Source organism: Phyllostomus discolor, chromosome 5 (genome assembly GCF_004126475.2).
Source record: "Phyllostomus discolor isolate MPI-MPIP mPhyDis1 chromosome 5, mPhyDis1.pri.v3, whole genome shotgun sequence".
NCBI classification, from domain to species: Eukaryota; Metazoa; Chordata; class Mammalia; order Chiroptera; family Phyllostomidae; genus Phyllostomus; species Phyllostomus discolor.
In genome coordinates, this window is record NC_040907.2 from 111563627 (window position 1) to 111589317 (window position 25691).

The 25691-nt window shown below is 43.0% G+C and overlaps 1 protein-coding gene and 1 non-coding gene across 2 annotated transcripts in view; one reads left to right on the forward strand and one right to left on the reverse strand.

The window, feature by feature from the left end:
* Nucleotides 1–25691, forward strand: part of GRID1 (glutamate ionotropic receptor delta type subunit 1) — a 731665-nt gene that overhangs the window by 319550 nt on the left and 386424 nt on the right. The gene's annotated exons all lie outside the window — the stretch shown is intronic.
* LOC114498348 lies at nt 24293–24418 on the reverse strand. Its single transcript, XR_003684772.1, has one exon. It is a non-coding gene; the product is annotated as a U6atac minor spliceosomal RNA (small nuclear RNA).

A 25691-nucleotide genomic window follows, 5' to 3' on the forward strand; every position in this document is an offset into this window, starting at 1 on the left:
ATACAGGATGACACCTAATTCAAAGGGAACGGATTTAGTATGTTTTAACACTGAAGCCCAGTTGGTGGGAACTTGGCATATATGGAGTGATTACCATTTCCATCTTGGGGCCCTCAGAGGGCCATTGGTTCTGTGGGTACAATGGGAGAGAGCTTATATTCTTGCCTGGTGGCCAGGCTAGCTTGGAGTTCCAGCCTCTAACTGAGGGCTCAGGCTGAGAGTGGGGGTAGGGGTTGACTGGCTGGGCAGTGCCTCCCTGTCTGGTGCTCCTGGTGGTTGATTTCAGTCCACACTTCTGTAGGGCAAGGCTGTAGTCCTCCTACAGAGCTTGAGGAGGTTTCCATGCAAGCCTAGGTAGGGTTTTTAAAAAAGGAAGTCTAGCTTATTTCACTTAGCATAATGTTCTCCAGTTCCATCCATGCTGTCACAAAGGGTAGGAGCTCCTTCTTTCTCTCTGCTGTGTAGAATTCCATTGTGAATATGTACCACAGTTTTTTGATCCATTCATTTACTGATGGGCACTTGGGTTGCTTCCAGCATTTGGCTATTGTAAATTTTGCTGTTATGAACATTGGGGTACATAGGTTCTTTTGGATTGGTGTTTCAGGGTTCTTAGGTATAATCCCAGCAGTGAAGTTGCTGGGTCAAAAGGCAGTTCCATTTTTAGTTTTCTGAGGAAATTTCATACTTTTTTCCACAGTGGCTGCTCCAGTCTGCATTCCCACTAACAGTGCAATAGGGTTCTCTTTTCTCCACACTCTCTCCAATACTTGTTTGTTGAAAGCCAGGCAGTGAAGGACAAATACCATATGATCTCACTTTTAACTGGAACCTAATCAACAAAAGAAAAAAGCAAGTAGAGTATAACCAGAGACATTGAAATTAAGAACAATTTGACAGTAACCAGAGGGGAGGTGGGAGGGGATAACGGGGGTGGGGGAAGGGTTTTCAGGAACAACTATAAAGGACGCGTGGACAAAACCAAGGTGGGGGGGGTGAAAGCAAGGAAGGGAGGTGGGATTGGCTGGGGTGGTGGGGATTGGTGAGGGGTAAATGCAGACAACTGTAATTGAATAATAATAAAATAATTAAAAAAAAGGAAGCCTAAGTCCCATCTCAGCTATACCAAGTTCCTAGCCTTCTTCAACTCTGCTTTCTTCTTACCCTACTGACAGAGGCTGAAGCATTATTCATATTAATGAGCCTCTTATTGTCTGCTGTTCTAGTTTTCTCTCTCCCTCTGAGGAGCCTGCCAAGCAGGGCACCATGTGCTCCTGGGCCCTTAATAAATGTTTGATGATGGTAATTAGATCATGGGCAATTTGTTACCATAACATTTATTTTTTACATTTTTCTTAGACATGGTATCTGTCTCCAGCTCTGCTTGACTCAGGACAGCGATTTCATTTTTGTAAAGAGTATGGCCCAGAGAGATAGTGGTACACTGGTGAGGACAGAGTGCAGGTTTTAGAGCCTTGCTGTGGGGCTCACATCAGGCTTTTTGACTCTCTAGCTAGAAGAATTTGGATGAGTTGAATCTTGGTCTGAATTTCCATTATTGGTGAAGATACCTATACCTAAAGATAATTCTCATCACTAATAGACTATTTCAGGGCAGACAACAAATACTCATTTTGTTGGTAGTGGTCAGGGCCAGGCCAGTGCACTACTCACCTGAAGTCAGACAGTAAATCAAGATCAGAGACCTGGGCTTCTAGTCCTTTGGCCCACAACCCCAGTTCTGTAACCTTGCTGAGTTTATAAAATTCCATTATCTTCCCAAAATTAAGTGGACAGAATTGTTCCCAAACTTAGCATAGAAGGGTGGGAAATTTGTTCACTCACAAAGATGTGGGACTACTTAGTTGGATGGGTCAGGGAGCAAAGAGACTCTATTGGAGACAAGAAGCAGTAGGCTAAGATGGCCCTTTGTTAATAATTATTCCATCAAGGAAGCATTGTGTTGTGACATGGGCTGCCTTGGGGCCAAACATATATAGAGGTTGACTGCTTGCTCAGCCTCTCTGTAGCTGTATAATTTGAGACAAGTCACTTTAGCTCTCTGAGCCTGAGTCTTCTCATTCATGTGACGGGATGTTAATTCCTACCTCAATGGGTAGATGTATGGATCAAGTCAGGTAAGGAGGCGATACAGAGCCTGGTGCCAAACCTAACATTTGTTCTCTTTCCTCAACTCTACATAGCCAACAATTCATGATGATGATAGTCACACTAATGATGAACAGTTACTGTAGTGACTATTATAATAATGTGAGCATGCATCTTATGCCAAATAATTGATTAGGAAACCAGAGGTGAGGAAACACAATGTGGAACCTGATGTTTAGGCAAAACAAAGACAACATCTATGAATGGAACAGCCATCAGCTGCTGGCTTCACATGAAGAATTTATTCTCAGGGGAAACTGGGAGGAGCATCTCCTGACCCCCTAAGGATGACATTTTTATCTGAGTTAATGAATAAAACTCTGAAACTGAAGCAATATTGTTTCTATCCATTAAAATGAGATAAGCATTTCATAGCAGCACTGTTCACAATGGCCAAAGAGTGGGAACAACCCAAATGTCCATTAGGTGTTGAATGGAGAAATAGAATGTGGTATATATCCATACAGTGGAATGTTATTCAGCCAGAAAAAGGAATAAAGTACTGAAACATGAGACAACTTGAATGAAACTCAAAATCATTATGCTAAGTGAAAGAAACCAGGCATAAAAGGACAAATATGATTTGGGTGTGATTCTGTTAATATGAAATGTGAAGAATAGGCAAATCCACAGAGATGGAAAGCATGTTAATGGTTGTTAGACCTGGGTGTGGGGGGGGGGCAGAAATGGCGAGTGACTGTTAACAGGTACAGGGTTTCATTTTGGGGAGATAAATTTCTTTTGGAACTAGTTAGAAGTGATGGTTGCACAACATTGTAAACATACCAGATGCTACTGAGTTGTACATTTTTAAATGGCTAAAATGGTGAATTTTATATTACATGTATTTTACTGCAGTTAAAGTAATCAGATAAGGGAGGTTTGGATTCCATCCTAGGAGGCTCTCAGGGTAGACTGCCACCACTGTGTGGTGCTCTTTTTCTGCCCCCACCACCATCTACTACTGTTGCTCCATGGGTCAGACATGGGACAGAACACTTTAGACACATTCTTTCTTTTTTAAAAAATTTATTTTATTTTTAGAGAGAGGGGAAGGGAGAAAGAGAGGAAGAGAAACATCGATTGGTTTTCTCTTGCACACACCCAAGTGGAGACCCGGCCTGCAACCCAGGCATGTGCCCTGATTGGGGATCGAACCAGTGACCTTTTGATCTGCAGAATGATGCCCAACCCACTGATCCACACCAGCCAGGGCATAGACACGTTATTTCTTAATCTTTACAGCAGCTCTCGAGTTCTGCTTTATAGACCAGGAGCCTGAGGCTGAGAGAATGTCATTCATTTCCTCAAGTCACAGAGCCAGCATATGATGAGCTGGTGTTCAAAGTCTAGCTGTGTCCATCTTTGTGGTATGGCTAGACTTGCCACCATAAATGCTGGTTTCTTGTCAGCCATTATAGTCATTGCCATTTATTGAGCACTTAATATGTGCCTGGCTTTGTGCAAGGTCTGGGCTGCCTTCTCACCACCAAGGTTTGCTTCTGAACCCCCTATGCCTAACATAGTGTGTGACCTCTGAAGGAGGGTAGAAACTGAGTGATAAATAAGTGACAGGTTTTTTGTCATTGAGGTTGTTGACTTGGTGGTTGATGGCTAACAGAACTGGATGGGGGAGGGGTTTTCTCTTTGACCACCATTAATGTGAGTGATTTCAGCAATTGTGAGCCTGCCTCCTAACTTCTCTGAAATAAAGCTTCTTAAAACCATCATCTTCCTTTCTCCTGATACTTGGCAGCCACAGCTCATCAAGCAGTTGAAAATCATTTTTATGTGCAGAAATGAACAGCTCAGTATTGTAAATTTTAAAAATGAACAAACTCTTAAAGTGTAAACAGTGTACTTCAAGTCATGGCAGAAAGCAAGCATTTCCATTCTTGTGAGAGCAATGTGCGCACATATAAGTTTCAGATATTACCGAGTGACGGCAAAGCATATGTCTAGAACCTGTCATCTATATGCAAATAGTTTGTGATGTGGTGCATGAATCCCCCACAAACAGTGTGAAGTGTGTATAAATTATACAATAATATAGATGTTGCACATATGTTAGTTTGAGCTAATTATCATCAAAACTTTGGGCTTGTGGTGGGTGCATTAACAACACATTTACAGGCCTGATAGGGGTATGGGGGATGATCTTTCTGCAGCGGAGCGTGGGAGAGCAGTGTGGCCCCTCAGGGCACCAAGAGAAATGGCTAGACCCTAAGGCAGAGGGCTAAGAGATAGGTTCCCTAGGCAGGGGCATGGCTTTCAGTTTTGCAGTCCTGAAATTCAGTTTTAAAGGGGTCCTGGGGAGTTCAATGAGACAGAGGCACTGTTTTACATTAGCTGAAGGGCTGAGACTGGGTTCTTCATGATGAGAATTCCACTGTCCACTGGGCTAGAGTCTCACCCTGGCTGAGTTGCATGGGTTCAGTGCAGAGAACAGACATTAGGTTCTTCTCAGGTTCAAAATCCAGCCCTCTCACTTACTGTGTGTGTGAAACACCTGGGGGAAACATGAACCCTTTGTAAGGGTCTGTTTTCTCTGTAAAATGTGGAGAGAATGGGTCCTCTCTCAGGGTTGTAGTGGGCATCAAAGTGATACCATTTGGAAAGAACTTGGCATGCGTAATGAAGCCCAGTTGGTGGGCCCTTGACTGTGGTTGTGATTGTAGGAAAGACACAGGGGATGCCGATTCTAGTGAGAAGACTGCCTGGTCTCCTTATCAGAGCCAGGTGATGGCAATGGCAGTGTCAGTGAGCAATGCAGCAGAATGCAACATGTCCCCATTAAGGCTGGCCCTGCCACCACACTGGGACACAGGGGGATTGCTATCATCATGATTTTTGAGGACCTACTATGTGCTAAGCAAATGCTTTGCATGTATTTTTTTTTTTTGCCCAATCTCCCAAATTGGAGGGGTGGTATTATTACTATTTCTGGTTTACCATTCCAGGAAATTGTAACTCAGAGAGTGGCAGCCTTATACCCAGGTCACAGAGCTGATCAAAAGGAGCCAGGATTTGAGTCTAGCTGTGTCTGAGTTTGGACCAGGCTGCTCTGTGGCTGTCTCCTTCCATCAGTGCAGCTTCTCCCCAAATAGTGCTGTCCACATGGGGACATGTTTCTGCATTTTGAGCCCTTCTCATTACATTTCTGTGTTTAAAGCAATTTCAAAACCATTGGTGCTATTTCAAGCTTCTGCTCATTGAGACTGAGAGTGCAAACTTCTCAGGCCTAACTTTCTGTTATAAGGACCACTGGGCCTCAGATGACGTCTTAGGATGCCTGGCCTCACCTTGCCTAGTATTTGGGTGTTTTCCTTGTTTATGTCTTGGCAGATGAGACTGAGGATCTCTCTGCTCCCAAAGTCCCTCTGTGCTGGGAAACTGGCAGCCCCCATATGCCTGCACCAGCAGTGAGTGATGAGGCTGGGCTAGGTCCTCAGAGAGGAAACTGCCAGGGGCAGGGAGGAGAGGCACTCTGGCCCATCTGCTGGGAAGTCATGTGGTGGACAGAAGGGAAGTCTGGACTGTAGCCAGCTGGAGAAGCTGACTCAGTGCTGGGAGCCATTTGCTGGGAGAGGCCTTGCACTTGGCTCAGATCAGCTCCCTTGCAGAGCCCTGGCCCCTACTGTGTCATGCTGAGGTTCCTCACTATGCCTTCTTATAGAATGCTGTGTACCATTTAGACTAGAGCATCTCACAAGCGAATTTAACCAAGTATATTTTGGGCCAATTGAAGTTGTAGGCACACTGCCTGGGGAAAAAATAGATCTTTTCTCATTTAATGTGTGGCAGATGAGAGTGATAAGAGGCCCATGTACTCTTCCCTGTGCACAGTGATTGCTTCTCTGGGGCCAGGGGCTGGCTACCTCATTATCCTGCTTTTCGTCATCACTTTGGAGATGTTTACATTGGTGGTTCCCACCAGAGAGCTGCGTGATAGTGGAAGAGGGGTGGCAAAGTGGGATCAGGAAAGTTATTTCACAGGATGCTAACCAGGTCTATCTGTTTCTACCCATGCATCTGGGAACTGGGTTGCCTCATCCCAGACTGACCATCACAACTGTTGCTTTGCTTATGCATGGCTTGGAGGCTGTCAAAGAATGGACACCCACCTTTTCCTCATCCTCTGTTGAAGGGTGGGGACCCTTGACAGGGAAAACTGATAATTCATATCATTTGCTCCCCCTGAGGGACTGTAGAGACATAATGAAGAGGAAGGTATGAGTTCAGCACAGTTAATGAGCACTCATTCACTATATGCCTTGCATTCAGACATGATTGTGATTATTATTTTGTGTGTTTGTGTGTGTACACTGGTTTGTTTATTGCTGTAGTCTCAGTGAGACCTGGTGAGGCCCTCATCATATGCAGCACAGAGATGGGAAAGGGAACTAACGTGTCATGTGAAGGGGGCAGATATGTTTGAGCTGAGAGAAGTGGGGGACAGATGAGACATAAGACAGAGGCTGGGATGAGGCCTAGCTGCTTGCTTGCATGGCTGTGTAAATTGTGTGTGATTCATGGAGAATAAGATGACAGGAGGAAGTACGTGTCTGACCAGGGGGCGAGGGAGAGTCCAGCCTTGGACATCTTGAGCATGCAGTTGTTTGTGCTGCATACACATGCAGGCATTTTCAGTAAGCAGATGGTAGTAAAGAAGTGGTGTTCAAGAGAGGGACCTGGGCTAGAGGCCAGGGTTTCTAGCTCATGGTAGAAGCACTGTGCTTGGAGTAAGTTGTTCAAAGAGATAGTTCAGAAGGAAAATGGACTTAGGGACACAACCAGAGTAAACAGGATGGGCAGAGGCAGTGGGAGGTCAAAATGAGCTCATAGTACTTAGCTTGTGGAGTTGTGAGAATCCTAGGAAGTGATGCAGGCTGAAGTGCTTACAGCAGAGCACAGAACACAGTGAGGCTGCAGGCTGTATTTGTTGCTGCAGTGGATTGTAGTGGCAACTATTGCTCTGTCTTGTGTCTGACTTGATTTATCCAGCCTTTCTTGGGCACACTGTTCACCTTTGTACTCAGTCAGTGAGGAAGGGAGCTGGGACTCTGGATCACATTCCTTAGCTGCTCAGTGGAGACCCTGGGACAGAGTGGGAGGTGGCTGTACAAGAAGGTGGGACTTCTGAGTGCCCAGGGCTGGATGGAAGGCCAGGAGAGCTGGGGTTGGTCTTCCCAGGAGCAGTGGTTAAAATCTCCTGTGGGTCTGCCCAACATGTGACTCTAGTTTGGGCCCTGGTCTCTTAATAATCTTATGGGTCTTGAAAGAGATATTTGTGATATCATCTATTTTTTAGTTGACTAATGGCTTCAAACTAGCCCCTCAAAGAGAACTTGGGAGGAAAAAGAACTTCAGAACCTTCCTCATTCTCCCACATTTCATTGACTTTGGGGTCCTGGGGGTTGGCATTGGCCAGCCCCTGGGACTTCCCTAGCTATGTCCTATAGTCTTTCTCTGTCCAACATGGGAACCACCAGCCGCATATGGCTACTAAGTACTTGAAATATGGCTAGGACCTGACTTTTAAATAATATTTAATTGTGATTAATTTAAATTTAAAAAACTGACAATTCAAGCATTAGAAAAATTTTAGATATTTTGGGAAAACTTGATTACCTGAATCTACTTTTCTAAAGGTAAATTTTATGAAATCTAAATCAGATTGGGTATTTCTGATACAAATTTAGCATTCAAATTGAGATGTGCTAAATTGTGTGTGTAAATGTAAAAATATACACCAGTTTAGAAGGCAATACAAATATAAGCTATCTTATTAATATTAATTTTATAATGATTACATGTTAAAATGGTAATATAGTAGTTTCCCCTTATCCATAGTTCTACTTTGTGTGGTTTCAGTCAACTGCAACCCAAAAATATTAAGTGGAAATTTCCAGATATAAACTACATAAAAGTTTTAAATTGTGTGCCATTCTGAGTAGCATGATGAAATCTTGTGTTGGGTCATCACATCCCTTAGTCTAGTGTATTCAGGCTTTATAAGTTACCCACCCATTAGTCGCTTAGTAGTCATCTCAGTTGTCAGATCTATTGTCCCAGTACCACAGTTCTTGTATTTAAGTTACTGGTGTTGCTCAGTGGATTGAGTGCCTGTGCATGAACCAGAGTTGATGGTTTGATTCCCAGTCAGGGCACATACCTGGGTTGTGGGCCAGGTCCTTGGTTGGGGGCACGTGAGAGGCAACCACACATTGATGTTTCTCTCCCTCTCTCTCTCTCTCCCTTTCCTTCTCTCCAAAAATAAATAAGTAAAATCATTAAAAAAATACTTATTCACGTATTCATGTGAATACTTATTCACAAAAATACTTAATAATGGCCCTAAAGCGCAAGAGTAGTGATACTGGCAATTCAGATATGCCACAGAAAAGCCATCAAGTGCTTCTTACAAGTGAAAAGGTGAGTGCAGTACGATAGGTTATTTTGAGAGAGAGAAACAGAGTTATATCAAATTCATATAACTTTTATTACAATATATTGTTATACTTTGTTATTGTTGTTAATCTGTTACTGTGCCTACTTTATAAATTAAACTTTATAATAGGTATGTGTGTATAGGAAAAAATCTAGTATTTTTGGGTTTGGTATTATTCACAATTTCAGGCATCCACTGGGAGTCTTGGACCATATACTCCATGGATAAGGGGGGATCTACTGTATTTTGGATCTATTGGGATAAATAAAATATGCTATTAAAATTAATTTCACCTGTTTCTCTTTACCTTTTTAAGGTGGCTACTAGAAAACTGGGGAGACTGACTCAGCTTCTGGTCTGAGAAGCCCACAGCTCTAGGTTTCACTTAGAGAATACGCCATGGGGTGAATGTGGAAGTTTTGCAGGTTTGAAATAGAGTAATCATAATGTATGGTAAACTACGGACTTATGGTGATAGTGATGTGTCAGTGTAGGCTGCTCAGTTGTAACAAATGGACCTCCCACACAGGTGGGAGGCTCTGTGTGTGACAGGGTCAGGGAGAATAGGGGGACTCCCTGTACTTCATACTCAATTTTGCTGTGAACTTAAAACTCCTCTAAAAAATAGTGTATTTAAGAAAAATACCAAACTTTAAGCAGAGAAATGGAAAAAACAAGAAACAAACAAACAAACAAAAATCAAAACCAGACATCTCAGCGTGCCATCAATGCTTTTTTGGTAAAGAAATTTGTTCAATTAATCTCTACTAATCAAAGAAGACACCTGCTTATCAAAGCTTGTCATCGTCTGAGCGTCCTTGAGACTGCTTGTCACACCACACAAAGCTGAGATGCAGGCAGGAGTTGCCTGCCCATAAAGTGAGGAGTTTCTCTTGAGATTCTCACCAGGGAACTCAGAGAGGGCCAGAAGTGAAGGGGATGCTGTTTCTTAATTTGTCCTCTGTTTTGGAGAACAAGACCTAAAATTAAACCTGGTGATTATAGGCAGACTCCCCCCCAGCTTTGCTCAGGGACGTGGCTTTGCACTGTAGAGCCAATTTCAGACACTGATCTTTTTCCCAGGCCCAGGGCTGAATTAAGCATGTTTGAGAGTCAGAAAGGACAAGAATATCTTACAAAGTGGCCCTCAAGAGTTTAGGGGGACTGTTAATATTTAATCTCCTCAGCTCTGTGTTCAGTTATGAAAATTATCAGTCAGAATTTTTTACTTTTCTGTTTGCATATTATACTTCAGTAAACATAGCATACTTAACAAAAGGCCCCAGATGTGGCTGTCACCATCACCAAACCCACAAGGAGCTGGAGGGTGCTGTTGCCCAAGGGGCTTTTCCACCTCCCCAGGGAGGCCTGGCTGTCTTTGCTGGCTTTGCTTGCCAAGCGCCTGTAGTGCTGGCTGAAATGACATTATGCTTTAGGATTTTGCAAATGGAGAGGATAGAGTTAATGATGATGGATTGCCAAGTACTGTTCACTCTTTTTTCACTGTCTGCTACTCCCTCTGACCTATAGTCACCTTCACAGACTTCTTCATTTTAAGAGGCTGGAAACTGGGGCCTAGAGAAGCCAAGAGACTTTAACAAGGTCACTGGGCAAAGATTTGAACTCAGTTCAATCCGAGTCCCCTGGGCCCCACAGGCTGTGCCAGGGGCCATGCCCAGGGCTACATGGGGTCCCACAGGCTGGAGCTAAGTGGGTGGGCTGCCTATACTGTGGGCTAGTCTGTCAGTGTCCAGGAGCCATCCTACCAGTCATGGGATCAACTTGTGTTCTTCTCCTGTACTAGGTTCCATCCTTGCTCCCGTCTGATACTTTACAAATGTGTGACAGCCCCCTCCCGACCCCACCACCATATAATGTAAATCAGTTTTTCTCCCACATTGGATCACATTTGCTCATGAGTGGCTCTGCGGCATCTCACCTCTGCCAGTGTGTTGCCAGCCCTCAGATGTGAGTGTGCAGAATGCTAAATGAGCTCCCTTGATGTTACACCTGAGATGTGTTTGTGTTATAAATGGGTACAAATTGAATTTGGCTTTAGGTGATGTATGATGTCTGTCACGTTTTCCTCCATGGTAGGACAGTTAGAGGAGAGCTAATTTGTTTTAGGTTGGGCATTTCCATGCCTTCGGAGTGTTTGAGGCTGCCATCTTCCCTCTGTTATTACTAGGATGGAGCCACAGCCCTCTGGTCTGTGAGTGAGCTGGCCGTTGCCACCAGGATGCTTGCTCAGGCCCCCTGACCCGTGGCATGCCTGCCCAGGATGTCCCGTGGCCCTGACCAGAGGTGCCTTTGCCTTCTTTGACCCCTGAAGACCTGGCTTGGAGTCAGACAGCACTATATTTGAGTTCTAATCTGCTGTTCATTATTACCTACCACATTGGGGTATGGCTTGAAGCAAGCCTTGTGCCTGCTCTGCACCTGAATGCTAACTTCCACTCAGGGACTTCTGACAAGGATCCAGAGGACAATCTGACAAGGGCCAATCAAGGGTGTTCCATATGTGTAAATTGCTTTTCCTGATCTGTAAAGTGAGAGTGTGAGGTCCACCTGCTACCCTGACAGGCTGCAGTGAGCAGGTTAGAGTGAGGTTGTGCTCGTGGGCAGGAAAAGGGGAAGCATCCTGTGTCCTGAAGCCCCCGGTCCTGCAGAAGCTCAAGGTTGCTACCTCCTCCCTGATGGGGCGCTGTGACCATCCTCATGAGAACCTGTGGTAAGCATGGGGAGCTTGCTGTTACAGTGTTTGTGGGAGCACAGTCACTTTACCAGAGCACAGTGTTTGTGCAGAGGGAAGTGGGGTGGAGGCAGCAGCTGTGAGGCAGGCTTGCAGTTGTCAGCACTGGGAGTATGTTGTGTGCTGGTCTCTAGATCCCTCTGTGGATCAGGAGCCAAACCTGTCTGGATGTATCCCCTAGTGGGCTTCCAGGAACCACCAGGCCTTTGGCTCAAACTGCTTATGTCCCTCCCTTTGCCCTGACTTGACTAGAGAGAGACCTCTTCCTGTCCTTGATCATCTCTGAGTCTGGACTCAGTATTGGGTCTGCTGACCATGCATCTTGATTTGGGGCTTTGCCAACTTCTCATTCCATGTGTTGAGTGTCTTTGGGAGGAGGTCCCTTGTGGACTGGATCTCCTGGAATGTGCCAAGTACAGAAAAATATATGGTTGCATCATGAGGAAGGAGAGGGTAGTGTTTTGTGGCTGGTGGCAGAACCCTGGGTCTGAGGCTGGTGGAAACTCCTGCCACTCAGCCTCTGACGGGGCTGGGAAGCAGGGCTGCTCCTCTCAGTGACACATCAGAGCCCAGTGATGCACACCTTGGGGATGAGTCTATGGCCCCAGCCTTTAGCTTTCTGTCCAGATCTGGTGGGCTCCAAGAGCTCAAAAGGAATAGCCTCTGCTGCCTAGCAGCTGGTGTGGGCCCTACTGTCCCATGGCACGCATCAAAGCCAGCTGTTTGCTCTTGGCCTTGGAACTGTAATACAGAACCTGGAAGTTGGAGTGAGAGATGGGTGGTTGAGCTGTGCTGACAATGCTGTATGTGCAATTGATGTTACACTGTAGGATGCGTCTGTCTTGTAGTATTTGCTCACTGCTGTGTTCTCTCTCCCTACAGAATTTGGGAGGCTGGAGAGTAAGTCACTGTTTCACTTGCATCTACCACAGGTGCTCACAAAATCCTGACTGACCTGGGGCATTTTTGGTGTTTCGAGGAGAGGTTTCTGATGCCAGGATTTGGTTATGGCTTATGGTGTGAAGCAGCTCATGAGAAGTCTATATCCCTAGGGCTGAGGGGGATGGCTCAGTGACAGTCACCCCTGAAATGATAGTGTTGATCCTCCTGCTTGGAATGTGATCATTGCCCCAGACTTTTCCCCTTTACCCACATTTATGAGGCAAACACATCACCAGCTGAGAAATGGTGTGTTTGCCTCATACCAAATTCCAGCAAGTCCAATCTTTTTTTCTGTACCCTCTAATCTTCATAGTGACATGTGTGTAACCTCTTTCTGGGATTTCAGGCCCTTCCTAGCTCAGGTGCCTGGGAGAGTCTGTGCTTGAGGAGTGAGAAGGATGCAGCAGGTGTGTGGTGAGGTGGTGCCAGTCTGAGGCTGGACTGTTGGACTCAGAGATGAGCCAGGCACTGGTGCAGGAGGCCAGTCTCCTTCTCACTTGGTAGCATTCCAGAGTCCACAAAAGACTTGCATTCTTTCCACTTCTTCCTCATCTCCCCTGCATGTAATCCCTTCAACTGCCTTTCTTGCCTCAACATGCTCAGTTAGCAAATCATTCTTTTTTCAAGACAAGCTACGCTGATTCAAGTGACTCAGTAGAAGGACATTTGAGTAGGCAGCTGAACTCTGATTGGATGTCTACCCCTTGTCCTGGGGACATTAGGGACAGCATGGCTCACTGTCACAGTGAGTAATGACTCTGGGAAGGCTCCTCAAAGATTCCAGGGAAGGTGGTGGCTGAACCTCCATCTCTACAAACAAGGCAGAGGCAATGGGCAGCAAAAGGTTAGTCTGTTCTGGGGCTGCATCAGTGCTCACTCAGATCTGATGTGGGGCCTTTCAACCCAGCTCTCTGATAGCTCAACTTGCTTTGTGACCAGCCATGCATTAGGTCCCATGGGAGTTGCAGAGAAAGGAGCTGCAGAGCAAGGAAAAGTGATAGACATCTCTTAATACTTACCCACATGCCTGGACTTTAACATTTGGTTGTTACTGTTATAGGTAAATGAGGAAGCTGAGCCTCAGAGGTCTGGCTCATTTGCTCAGTGTCTCACTACAGCAAATAAATGTTGGGATAGAATTTGAACCCAGGGACCTGCCAGCAAATCCAGTCCTTTTTTCCATACCATCTCATCTTCACAGTGACGTGTGTAACTTCTTCCTGGGCTTTCAGACCCTTTCTAGCTTAGGGCCTAACAGAATATTGCCACATTGTAGTGTTCAGTAAAAGTTTATGGAGTGGGTGCCCATCAGTAAATGAATGGATCAAAAAACTGTGGTACATTTACACAATGGAATTCTATGCAGCAGAAAGAAAGAAGGAGCTCCCACCTTTTGCGACAGCATGGATGGAACTAGAAAGCATTATGCTAAGTGAAATAAGCCAGGAGGTGAAAGACAAATACCATATGATCTCACCTTTAACAGGAAACCAAACAACAAAACAAAGAAACAAGCAAAATATAACCAAAGACACTGAAACAGAGAACAGGCTTACAGTGACCAGAGGGGAGAGGGGAGGGAATTTCAGGGGAAAAAGGGAAGGGTTTACAGGAACAAATATAAATGACACATGGACAAAAACTAGGGGGTTGGAAATGGGAGGGAGGTGGGGAGGGCTGGGTGGGTGGGCTGGGATGGGAATAAAAGACAGAAAACTGTACTTGAACAACAATTAAAATAAAATAAAAAAAAAGTTTATGGAGTGAATGGATGAGCCATTGCTAGACTTAAGATTGATACCGTCCCTCACCAAAGTCCCCTGGTCCTGTGTATATTGAGTGTAAGAGGTGAGGTCTCTACTCTAGTCTGTGGTCTCTCAGCCTCATGGTTCTGCCCATCAAAGTGCTCATTGTTTTGTGGGGAGACAGAATAGTACACGTATAGCCCTGGCTGGCGTAGCTCAGTGGATTGAGCGCGGGCTGGGAACCAAAGTGTCCCAGGTTCGATTCCCAGCCAGGGTACATTTCTGGGTTGCAGGCCATAACCCCCAGCAACCGCACATTGATGTTTCTCTCTCTCTCGTTCTCTCTCTCTCCCTCCCTCCCTAAAAAGAAATAAATAAAATCTTTAAAAAAATAATAATCTGATACTTTATTAAAAAAAAAAGAATAGTACACGTATAAGAGGGACTGAGTTTAGGGGTGGAAGCCCAGGCTCTGAGAGAGAGAAGAGGACCAAGGTATGTGGTTAAACAGTCTTCAGACTCAATAACAATGAAATATCGCAGGATCATGAAAGATGTGAAATGGAGGAAAGAAAGGCTTGCATTCATTCATTCATTTTGTTTTCTTTCTTTTTTCTTTTTTAATTACAGTTGATATTCAATACTATTTTATATTAGCTTCAGGTATACAGCATAGTTGTTACAGAACAACGAGGGGGGGGCAAAGGCGATATACTATTACCCGAAAGGAACCCCCCAGGTTTGTTATGTCTGCCATCAGAGGAAAGACATCTCTCAATGTCAGAGATTCGTGAAAAGGAAAGAAAATGTTTATTTAAAGCTATACAAGCTTAAAGTAGTGACCTAATATCTTCATCAAAATCCCAAAGTCCCTTAAAACACCCACAAACACACACAGTCCTTCCTTACCCCCTTTGCCCAGGCTGGGGTACCATATCTCAGGAAAAGAAATAGAAGTCCGTGGCTCAGGCAGCCCCCAGTTCTTCCCAGTATTCAGTTTCAGCTGGTAGGCCTCCCTGGGTTCCCGGCACCATCAGCTATGTCGCCGGGATCTCTGCTAAAGCCGGTGGTGGTTCCCCCTTCTAAAGCTGCGGGAGTCCCCACTCTGCCAAAGCTGTGTGGTTCTCCCTCCTCAATGGCTGCAAGGAGCGGGGTTCTCTGCTAAAGCCCCATGGTGATTCTCTCTCACAGGGCTGCGGGAGTCCCCACTTGGCTAAAGACCAGTGGTTCTCTCCTCAATGGCTGCTGCATCTGGGTTTAAATCTCTGCACCAGTCTTCCTCTGCAGCCCCATTTCCAACTCCTCCCACCATCGGCTACATTTGCTAGCCCTCTCATATCCTTCCAGCTTTACTGGGCTGCCATCGTGAGTCTGGGCAGGCGTGGCCCCATGTCATGGAGCCAGTCTTTAAGCTCTTACACAGGCCCTGTAACTCAGGGGACCTGCCCCCCAGTTATGTCTTGGTGGGGAAGTTATTTCCATTCCCCTGGCTCAGAGCATGGCCACAGCTATTTAACATATCTATGTAACCAGGTAAAGGTTATAGATATGTTAAATGACCATGCCAGAGGTTAGCTGCAAGGCTGTTGCTATGCAAAACAGCTCTTAGTGGCTCTGCTCCATTTGTCCCTTCCCCCAACCCACACCTGTGCGGGGGAAGGGTGAGGACATCTTAATATTTCCTGAACACCTTGAGTTCTGGACCCCATTTCAAATCCCTATTTGCTCCCCCTGCCTTGGCTGCACCCTGTTACATAGTGGCTAGACATTTATATAATTTATGAAGTGATCTTCCTGATAAGTGTACTATATACCTCGCACCATACACAGTCATTACAATATTATTGACTATATTCCCTATGCTGTACTTTACCTCCTCGTGACTATTCTGTAACTACCAATTTGTAGTTACAGAATTTGTAGCTACTCCTCATCTTTGCCACTCATCCCCCCAACCTCCTTCCCATCTGGCAAACATGAATTTGTTCTCTGTATCTAAGAGTGTTTCTATTTTGTTTATTCATTTATTTTGTTCTTTAGGTTCCACATATAAGTAAAATGGTGTTGCACTTGTTTTTCTCTGTCTGACTTATCTCTCTCATGAATGCACACTTTAGAGAGGACTCATAGAAATAAAGTTATTTATAACTTTTGCCTATGTGGTTGAAAATGCAGAGGGCTTGCTTTCTTTGATTCCTCAGCAAAAATGTGCTCTTTCATGTACTAGGGATTCTGAAATGGTGATCTCTGACACTCTTATAAGATATGCTGCTCTTTGGGGCCAATCTTTTGAGACTTTGGCCCCTGGATAGCTCTTTCTCGCCAGCCCAAGATCAGACATAACGTTGGGTGTCTTCACTGACCATGTGGTTACCCTTCAATTATGTGACTTCACATTTCATTTGACCTTATTTTCAGTGACCCTCTCCTCCATTGCCTTCAGCTTCCTACTTGTGTGGCTGCACCTTGGTCCTTAGCATCTTCTGAAACTACTCCACCTCCCAGCTTCAGCTTTCTGACCACATCCTTAACATTCCCTTCTTCTTTACCTTCCCCTCCTATACCTTCAGGGTTTTGATGGCAAACAATAGAAATCAGCTCTAGCTAATGTAACCAGTGAATATAGTGAATTGCTAGGATATTGGGAAACTCAGAGAATCAATAGGAAGTCTGGATAATCAGCTTGAGGAAACAGGCATCAACCATGTGAGTTGGGTCACAGAGGACACTGTTAAGTCACACACTTGACAACAGTCTGGTTAGACAGCAGGGCCATTGCTAGAGTCCCACTGCCAGTTAGTTGCACTCTGCCCCACTACTGTTACCACAATTACTCTCTTAATTGTACCACCATGGTGTCAGTCCTCTTAGAATTTTTGCATATTTTACCACTTTTATTAGACTTGGAGAGTTGGGAAAGACCATCTAGTTTCTGCTTTTACAGTAGCTGCCAGAGTATTGAGAGAGGAAATGTCTAGCCCCATGCAATACTCTTATTCAGAGGAATGACCTTTTCTTCTAATAAGGGTAAAGTCATGGTGGAATTTTCCCCACACTTGAAGGGAGTTTAAATGCTGGACAGCCAAATGAAAGCCAAATGGCCACTACATTTCATTCTTTTCACTGACTAGAGCCCGGATGCATTTATGCAATAACTATTTCTGAGCACTTGCCATCTACTGGCCCTGTTCTAAGGGCTGGGCAGTGAACAAAACAGAAGAATTCTTGTTCACATGAAATTTTGGGGAGATGGACAACAAATGCAATAAATAAGGATGTGGTATATTTTGTGTTGATACATTTTATTTTTTAAAAAAGAACCAGAAAAGGCCCCAGTTGGAGTGGCTCAGTGGATTGAGTGTTGGTCTGTGAACCAAAGTGTTGCTGTTTTGATTCCCAGTCAGGGTACATGCCTGGGTTGAGGGCCAGGTTCCCTGCATGGAGTGTGCAAGAGGCAACCACACATCAATGTTTCTTTCCCTCTCTTTCTCCCTCCCTTCTCCTCTCTAAAAATAAATAAATAAATAAATAAAATCTTTTTAAAAATACGGGAGACAGAGATATGAAATATTTAGAGACACTCAATTTCAAATATGGTGGTAAGGGAAGGTGTTACCAGGAAGTTGATATTTAAGCAAATACCCAAAAGGTGGAGAAGTGTGCTATCTGAATCACTGGCAGAAGGGTATTCTGGGCAGAGAGGGCAGCGGGTGAGGAGACCTTAATGTGGGAGCTTGAGTAGATATGGGAACTCAAATGCAATACTGTCTAATGAGGTGGGAAGCCAATATGGCTGGAGCCACATGAGACAGGCAGAGAGTAATAGGACATAAAGTAAGGCAGGTAACAGTGCCAAGTCTGAAAACTTGCTCCTTTTAAGTCTCTGACAATATGGACAGAAAAATACTGACTGAGTGTAACTAGTGCTATCACAGTTCACTTTTGGTTAGCATCTGTATATTTTGGCTAGTGATCTTTACAGTACGCCTGAATTTGTTCCTCCATTCTCAACTGAAGGCAGGCCTGTATGGGTTGATGTCCTGTATGGATTGAGAGAAGGACTGTTGTAGGGCCAAATGTGATGTTTGTGAGAGATGTTCTGGTGGTTTTCTTGTTGCTTCAGGACCTGATCAAATATGACCAGGGATATTCCACTTGCACTTGATGAGAGGATGCTGGTACACATGTCTACTCTTTTGACTCAGGAAATCTGAAGACATCCTTATACATTGGGAAGTTCAGCCTAAGTGATGATATTGTTTTCATTGTTAGGCATCCATTCTCTCCTACGTCTTGTAGCAAGTCAGATACTATTTTGTAAGATGGGAATAGCTATTTTCCAACAGGGCATAACTTTGCTTCCAAACCCTAGGAACCTCCAGACAGGCCCTACTTTCCTGAGCTCTGTACTCTTTACTGTTGCCACGTTGAGTCTGAGTTATGGGAGTGGAGTTAGCACAGCAGCTTGGACAAAGCAGAGAGATCACTCTCTATGGGCACTACTCAATGTTGTCAGAATTTCAACTCACTCACTAAGTAGTTGGAAGTGATACACCTAAAGATGATATTAATGCTTCTGAAATCCCAGTAGGCCCACCAGTGTTGTGCCAGTACCTCTTTATTAATGACACAAGATACAAGGAGCAACATCTCATCCTTTATTTGCAGAACATGTTATTAAAGCACTCAGAACATTGGCACCCCTAAAAAACTTGGCCATGTTTGGAAGGTTCCTGTACTTTCATGGAAATTATTTTCTAGATATATACACATGTCTTACCAAGGCACTTGGTACCTGCTAATTTATAATTCACAGCTTATCAACATAATGTCGTCAATGTATTGGACTAGCATGATATTCTGTTGGATGGTCAGACAGTCAAATTCTGGTGAACTGTGTGGTTCAGAGCCAGAAAGTTGATATCGCCCTCAGGTAGGACATTGAAAATTTATTTCTGTATCTACCTGGAGAAAGCTCACTGCTTCTAGTGGGTTTTGTTTGTTGGGAAAGAATAAAAAACGTACTGACAGATCAATAACTGTGTACCAGTGGCTAGGGTCTGTATTGATTTGATCCAATAAGGAGGCCACATCAGGAACAGCAGATATAATTGGAGTCACCACTTGATTAAGTTGATGATAATCCACTGTCACTCCATATGACTCATTATCTTTTGCATCTGCCAATCTAGAAACTTATCTAGGGATGTAATTGGAATCCTCTGCTTTACACCTTTCAAATTTTAATGATGATGCTAATTTCTCTGATTTCCCTAGGGATATTGTAGTGTTTTTATTTTCTTCTTTTGTCTGGGAGAGTGAAATGGTTTTCACTTTGCCCTTTCTGCCTTATTAGCCCTTAGTCGATTTTCAGGGAGTCAATCAGAAGGTTAATAATATTACTGAAGATATCTATTCCAAACACCCATTCAGAAAATGGAGAAACAACCATTGAGTAAGTCTGGGGTCCTTGGATTTCCTATGAGGCTGACTTGGGTCAAAACTCAATTTTCCTTTGACCTCAATTAGCCTGTTTCTGACCGATGGGCACCAGTGATGTTCCAGGTTTCTAGGAATTAGGATTAGCCAAAATTCAGCATCCAATAATACCCAGGAGGTCAGACTATTTCCTTTTCTTCAGTGAAAAGTTATCCTGTTAAATAGTTTCAGGTCTCTTTGAAAAAGGCTAAGAACAGTCATGATACTTAATTGTGATGATTCAGGAAGTCCAGGTCTTCCTTTCATTTAAAGAGTTCAGGGTCATTCAGGGGGTGCAGGGTTTGGACATTGAATGAAAATAGTCAGTGCTTCCATTTTTATGGCTTAAATAGGCTTCTTATTCCTTCAGCCCCCTGCCCCAGTTATATGAATTAAGTAAGGTCTTGGTGGGTCGCCAGTCTACTTTGTTTTGGAAACCTCAGGGTCAATTAATTAACCATCAGCTATCCCTGGAAGTGAGAACATTATGATGCCTATCTGGTCCTGCTGCTTATTCCAGTCACTAGGTTCACTACCTTTGGTGTTTGGGTGCTGCCACTTGTCTTCTGACTGTCTCTGTTGAAATTGGGGGTCCAGTTATAGTTTCAGTTGAACTCTATAGCCTATAGAGACTGTGCTCTGAAATATTTTCCCAAATTGCTGGTACTCCCTTCACCTTTGTGTCTCAATATTTCTCAACACTTGGTGAAGGGAGTGGCTTATGGGAGTGTGGTTGAGGGTGAGTAGAGGGAGATGGCATATGATAAACTGATCGTAGTAATCTATGGTCTTTGGAATACTCTATCTGCATTATGTCAGAGACGTTCTGGCATTTCACCTTCATTTGGAGTGAATCACTGTTGACTTTAGATGTCTGTCAAATAGCTGAGCAAACAATTAGATGGCTTCTAGCTGCTTGAGTTAGAACATTAAATATAGAAGTCTGGCAAGTACCTCCATTTCAATGAATTTAATCTGATCTGAGATTGTATTTCGGTGTCCTTGGTCTAGTCCATTCAGGGTCCATTCCTATACATGTATTCCTGGTGTAAATTAGCTAAGCCCTGTGACATTTTGTGTGTGAGCAAGCCTCCCGCTTGCAGGCTTAACTTTGTAATTGGTCCTTCAAAGATGCTGGGACTCTAATTATAGATGTAGAGACAGTGGAGAGAGAGAGAGAGAGAGAGAGAGAGAGATAGTTTGCAGTGGTGTTAGGGCACGATAAAATTGGGTTTCTTGTTTCAGAGTAGAAGCTGCAATCAGAGGAGTTTGAGCCCTACAAACAAAGGAGAATTATGCTTACAGGGAAGGGAAGAGAGGTTGTTTCAGCTGATATGAGAGGCTGAGCAGGATTGAGAGTAGTGAGGCCACTTTGAGTCCTCTTAAATTCTTCCATTAATACCCATTTCAATTATTTGCTCCTTCATTCTCAGTCATTGCCCCAACTCCACCATAAGAGACTTAGTGATATTGTGACTGCAACTAATATTATATTTCAACACCTGTAAGGCCTAAAATTCAGAGATCTGAGTTTTTCATTTTTACAGTACAGGTAGAAACTGTCACTCTAACTGACTTAATTCTCATTAATTTCTTCATGCCTTTCATACTGCTTTTTGGGAGTGGAGCCTTAGTCCCCCAAAGCCTTGCCTTTAATTAATTAATCAATCAATCCATTAAGTCATTAATCATTTCATTAATCCATTAATTAATCATTTAATAGTCCGTTAAGTGACCATTTAATAATCCATTAACTATTCAATCATTCCATGAATTAGTCAATCAATTAATTAATTGATGCATCCATTCAATAAATACTTCATGAGTATCTATTATTAGGTATTATTCTAGGTGTTAAGATATAGCAAAGGAAAACAAAAACAAAACAAAACAAAACAAAAAGAAACTGAGAAAAATCCCTGACCTCACGGAGCTCTCAGTTCTAGTAGACATTTTATTTCAGATGGTCACAGGTAATAATTTAATGAGCTGTTACTTCATCACTGCAAAGTACTGTTGGTTTTCAGCTTCTCATTCCTGAATTCCAATGAGAATTTCATTATTTTACCCCTAGTGGTGCCAGATTGTCAGTTCCAGATATCTCTCATTATTTCTTATTACAATAGACTATTAACTTGTCCTTACATATTCACTGTGACCACCTCTGATCCTCATTCAGAGTGATTTTTTTCCAAAGGCAAAATATAAGAGTCATTTCCTGCACCTACTCTCTCTTATCCAAAATTCCCTTTAAGATTTTAATTGAATTTGGTTAAAGACCAGAATCTTTGAGGCCTTTATGGTCTGTCTACCACCTAACTTTGCACATATTTCTTCTACTTTGTTGTTCCTTTAATCAAACACACACACACACACACAGACACACACACACACACACACTTTTAAGAGGTTACTTCCTTTTCATCTTTCATAAAGAATTTAAAGCTCATTTCCTGACTCCCTTCACACTGCTGCCAACATGACCTGGTCCCTCAGCACCCTACCTGCTCTTTAGAGCCCTTAGCTGTGTATGTGATCAAGCATCTGGCATTAGAACTGTCTGATGAAGGGTTCTTCCTTTGCTAACAAACAAGTGGGGCCCCAGACAGCAGGTGTCATGTTGATGTTTGTTTACCATTGTATTCCCAGTGCTCAGCACAATGTCTCAATGTAGCAGTATTCAACGAAGATTGCCTAATGAACTAATAACACCATGATATGCATTCTAAAGACTGTTCAGTTGCTGACAAAACAGGGACAGTACTGGTACTACTGTCAGTTGGGCCAGAGGCCCCTGCCGGGATTTCAGGGGCAATCAGGGATGGCTTCCTGGAAGAGAAACAGTTTGAGCCAAGAAGTAAACTAAGTTTGTCTCTAAATGAGTGTTTGACAGTAGCTTGGGTCTTTCTGTTCTAGATCCTATTTTATGCCTAATATTGAAACCTGGATGAGGTAATTGTTGGTTTGAAATCACTGTCTGGAGTCAAGGAAATGGAAAGAAGTAGCACTTTCATATCAGCCTTTGGAGACCAGTGAACATGTGTTTCAGCCTGTAAACTTCCTGCTCGTTTATCTGCTAATGATTATGATCTGGCTTTTTGGGTTTATTTCCTTTTTGTCCCTTCTGGTTTCTGATACAGAGAATTTAGGCAGTTTACAGAACCCAGCTTAGGTTGGGTTAGGAAACTTCCAGGTTATGTGTCCCTGTTCCTCATCCTCCTAAGTCCTTTTGGAGAGCAAGAAAGCCTTTGCAGGGGAGGAGCATAAACAGTGTTTGGAAACTAGAACATAACTACAGCTTATCCCATTATTCTAGCTATTTTTACCTTTTCTCTAGGCGATGAGGTCACCTCTTTTATCACTGCTGTTTCATTTGTCCAATAAACTACCCATTATCCATCTTCAACAGCATGGCTTGGCTTTATCTCAGGCAAATCGGTTCCAGCAGATAGACTGATTACAAGCCATTTCCTTCCCAAATTCAGTATCTTGATGTTCCTGTTAACTTTCATCATTAGGGCTGTAGAATTCTCTCTTGCTCTGCTCAAATGCTTGCATAAATAAAAATGGCTGCAGCTAAGCCCCAATCCTCTGCCATTTAAATCCCCATTTATCTCACTCTGGGATGCTGGCATAGAAACCTCATTTATGCTATTGCTTTGAGGAATGTCAGGAGGGACTTGCTGTTAAAGAATTCTCCTGCAATAAACATTTATGCTCTTTGCAAGGATGAGGTCATAGCATTTGTCTGACCAGAGAAAGACAGGTGTCTTCTCAAAAAAATGTTACTACATTTTTTCATTTATATTTTGGACTCACAATTGGATTAGTTATAGTCCCTGGTTTATGACACATTCTCATTATTACTTTATGTAGCCAGAGTTTGTTATATAGCATTTTGAATACTATATAATATTACAGTGGGATGCTATTGTAAATGGTTTCTCCTTTCTAATCCATTCTCCTATTGATGGGCATTAGGCATGATGCCAAGATTTTGCTATTATGAACTGTGCTGCTGTGAACATTCTGGTGCATGTTTCCTGCCATATATACATGGGTAACTTTTTTCTTGGAGTGGCATTGTTGGATTGTCAGGACTAAATGTGCAATTTACAAGAAAGTTATAAATTGTTTTCTAAATTGGCTGTATCAATTTATCTTCCTCCCAGGAATGCATAGGAAGTGCTCTCAATTCACTGCTCTGCAGCACATGGAGGGCCCTTGATCTGTGTTGATGGAATGTGTGTAAATGGTGTTTTATTATGGTCTTCATGCTTCATTTCTGTGATTACCCAGGAGAGGAAAGATCTCACAGCTTTATTGTTCACAGGTGTTTATTTTTCCTGAATTGCCCATTTCTGTCTTTTGCTCATTTTTTTGTTTGTTTGAAGACTCTTCTTTGTTGTTCTTTATATATTATTGATATTAATCCATTGTCAGTTGTAACTTATAAATATTATATTCTTATTTGTCTTTTTTTACTTTCTTGAAAGTTTCCTTTGATAAACAGGAGTTCTTAATTTGGATGTAGTCAATATTTATCAACCATTTATTTTATATAGTTTTTTTGTACCTAGAGCAGAAGATATTTACCTATATAAAGGTGTTAATGGTGTTAGTCCAACTACAGTTAATGTTTATGTTTGGAGCGAGTTAGGGATTGAAATTCACTTTTTCTCCCAAATGGATAGCCATATTTTCTGGATCCATTTTTATTTATTTATTTATTTATTTATTTATTCATTTATTTATTAAAAACAGTGGTTAAATGCTACAAAGTAGGTGGGAATGCCTTAACCGTATGCGTGTTGTTAGGCCCAAGGGCCTCTTCCATCCTTGTCAAGGGGAGTGCTAACCTTTTCTCCTTTTATACAACACTGGATCCATTTATTGAATAGTCCCTCATGTGTCCCATGACCTGATCTGCCACTTTTGTCATCTAGAATATTTTCATATGCCTATAGTATCTATTTCAGGGCTGTGTATTCTATTTCATAGGTTAGTCTATCTGTTATTGCCCTTGTGCCACAATGTCTCAAGATGTAGTTTGATAATAATTCTTGGTGTCTGGTAATAGAAGCCTTTTCTCATTAGCCTTGTTTCTTGGTAGAACGTTAGCTATTTTTGTCCTTTATACTTCCATGTAAATTTGAGAGCAAACTTATTAGGGTCCATGAACATCTTGTTGGGGTCTTGAGTAGAATTGCATTAATTATACAGATAAATTTGGGAATAATTTACATCAACATAATGGTATGCATTTTCATTTATTTAAGGTTTTCACAGCTCAGATAGAACCTTGTATCTAAAACTTCTCTTGGCTGCTGCCATGAGAAGCCCTCATCTATTCCTCCATAGTCATAACAGAAGCCATACCCCATAATTATACATTTCTGTATATTGCCTTAATTCAATGTCTGATCAGTTACTAAATACTACCAGGAAGTAATGATTATCTGACATCAAGGAGTCTGGGCTTGGTTGTTGCAGCCATAACTGTGTCCCTCCACCCGGATTTTGACCACAGATCCCTTACTTGACGTTGGCAGTTAATTTATCAATGGTTTCTATAGGTGTTTAGTTTCACTTCTCTTGGTACTGTTTTCCTGGTAGTCCAGGTATCTTGTGCTTTGTTAGATATTTCAATCATGCCCACACCCTCATTCACCTGCTACCTAATTGATTAACCAATTGATTAGTCTGCATGATTAACGAGGACACTCCCCAATAGCATTTACCCTCGTCCTTGGTTTCTCTTAGTGTGTTAAGGGAAGCCCCTTCTGTGGTAGGAGGGTTGAAGGTTCTCTTTGTTTCATTCATTTAGCAAGTGTTTATTGAGTGGAACTGGCCACTGGTATACACTAATGTATGTGCTGGGGGAAGAGGGTATCCAGGAAGCTCAGGGCAGAGCCATCAGGGTCAGCTGGTTAGAGCTCTGGGCCAAGCATAGGGTCTTCTGCAGAGAAAAGCATGTTCAAATCAGCAGTCCTAACACTGAAACTGATCAGCTTTTAAGATTTCTGACCTGTATGCTATTTGTGTTTGATTGCTGGCAGAGCCAAGCCATGTCTGCCGTCTTGGCTTTTGTGTGCTGTATGCTTTAGGGAAAGGTGTGGGATTTGAGTCCAAAAGTGCTTTGTCTTTGTGTATC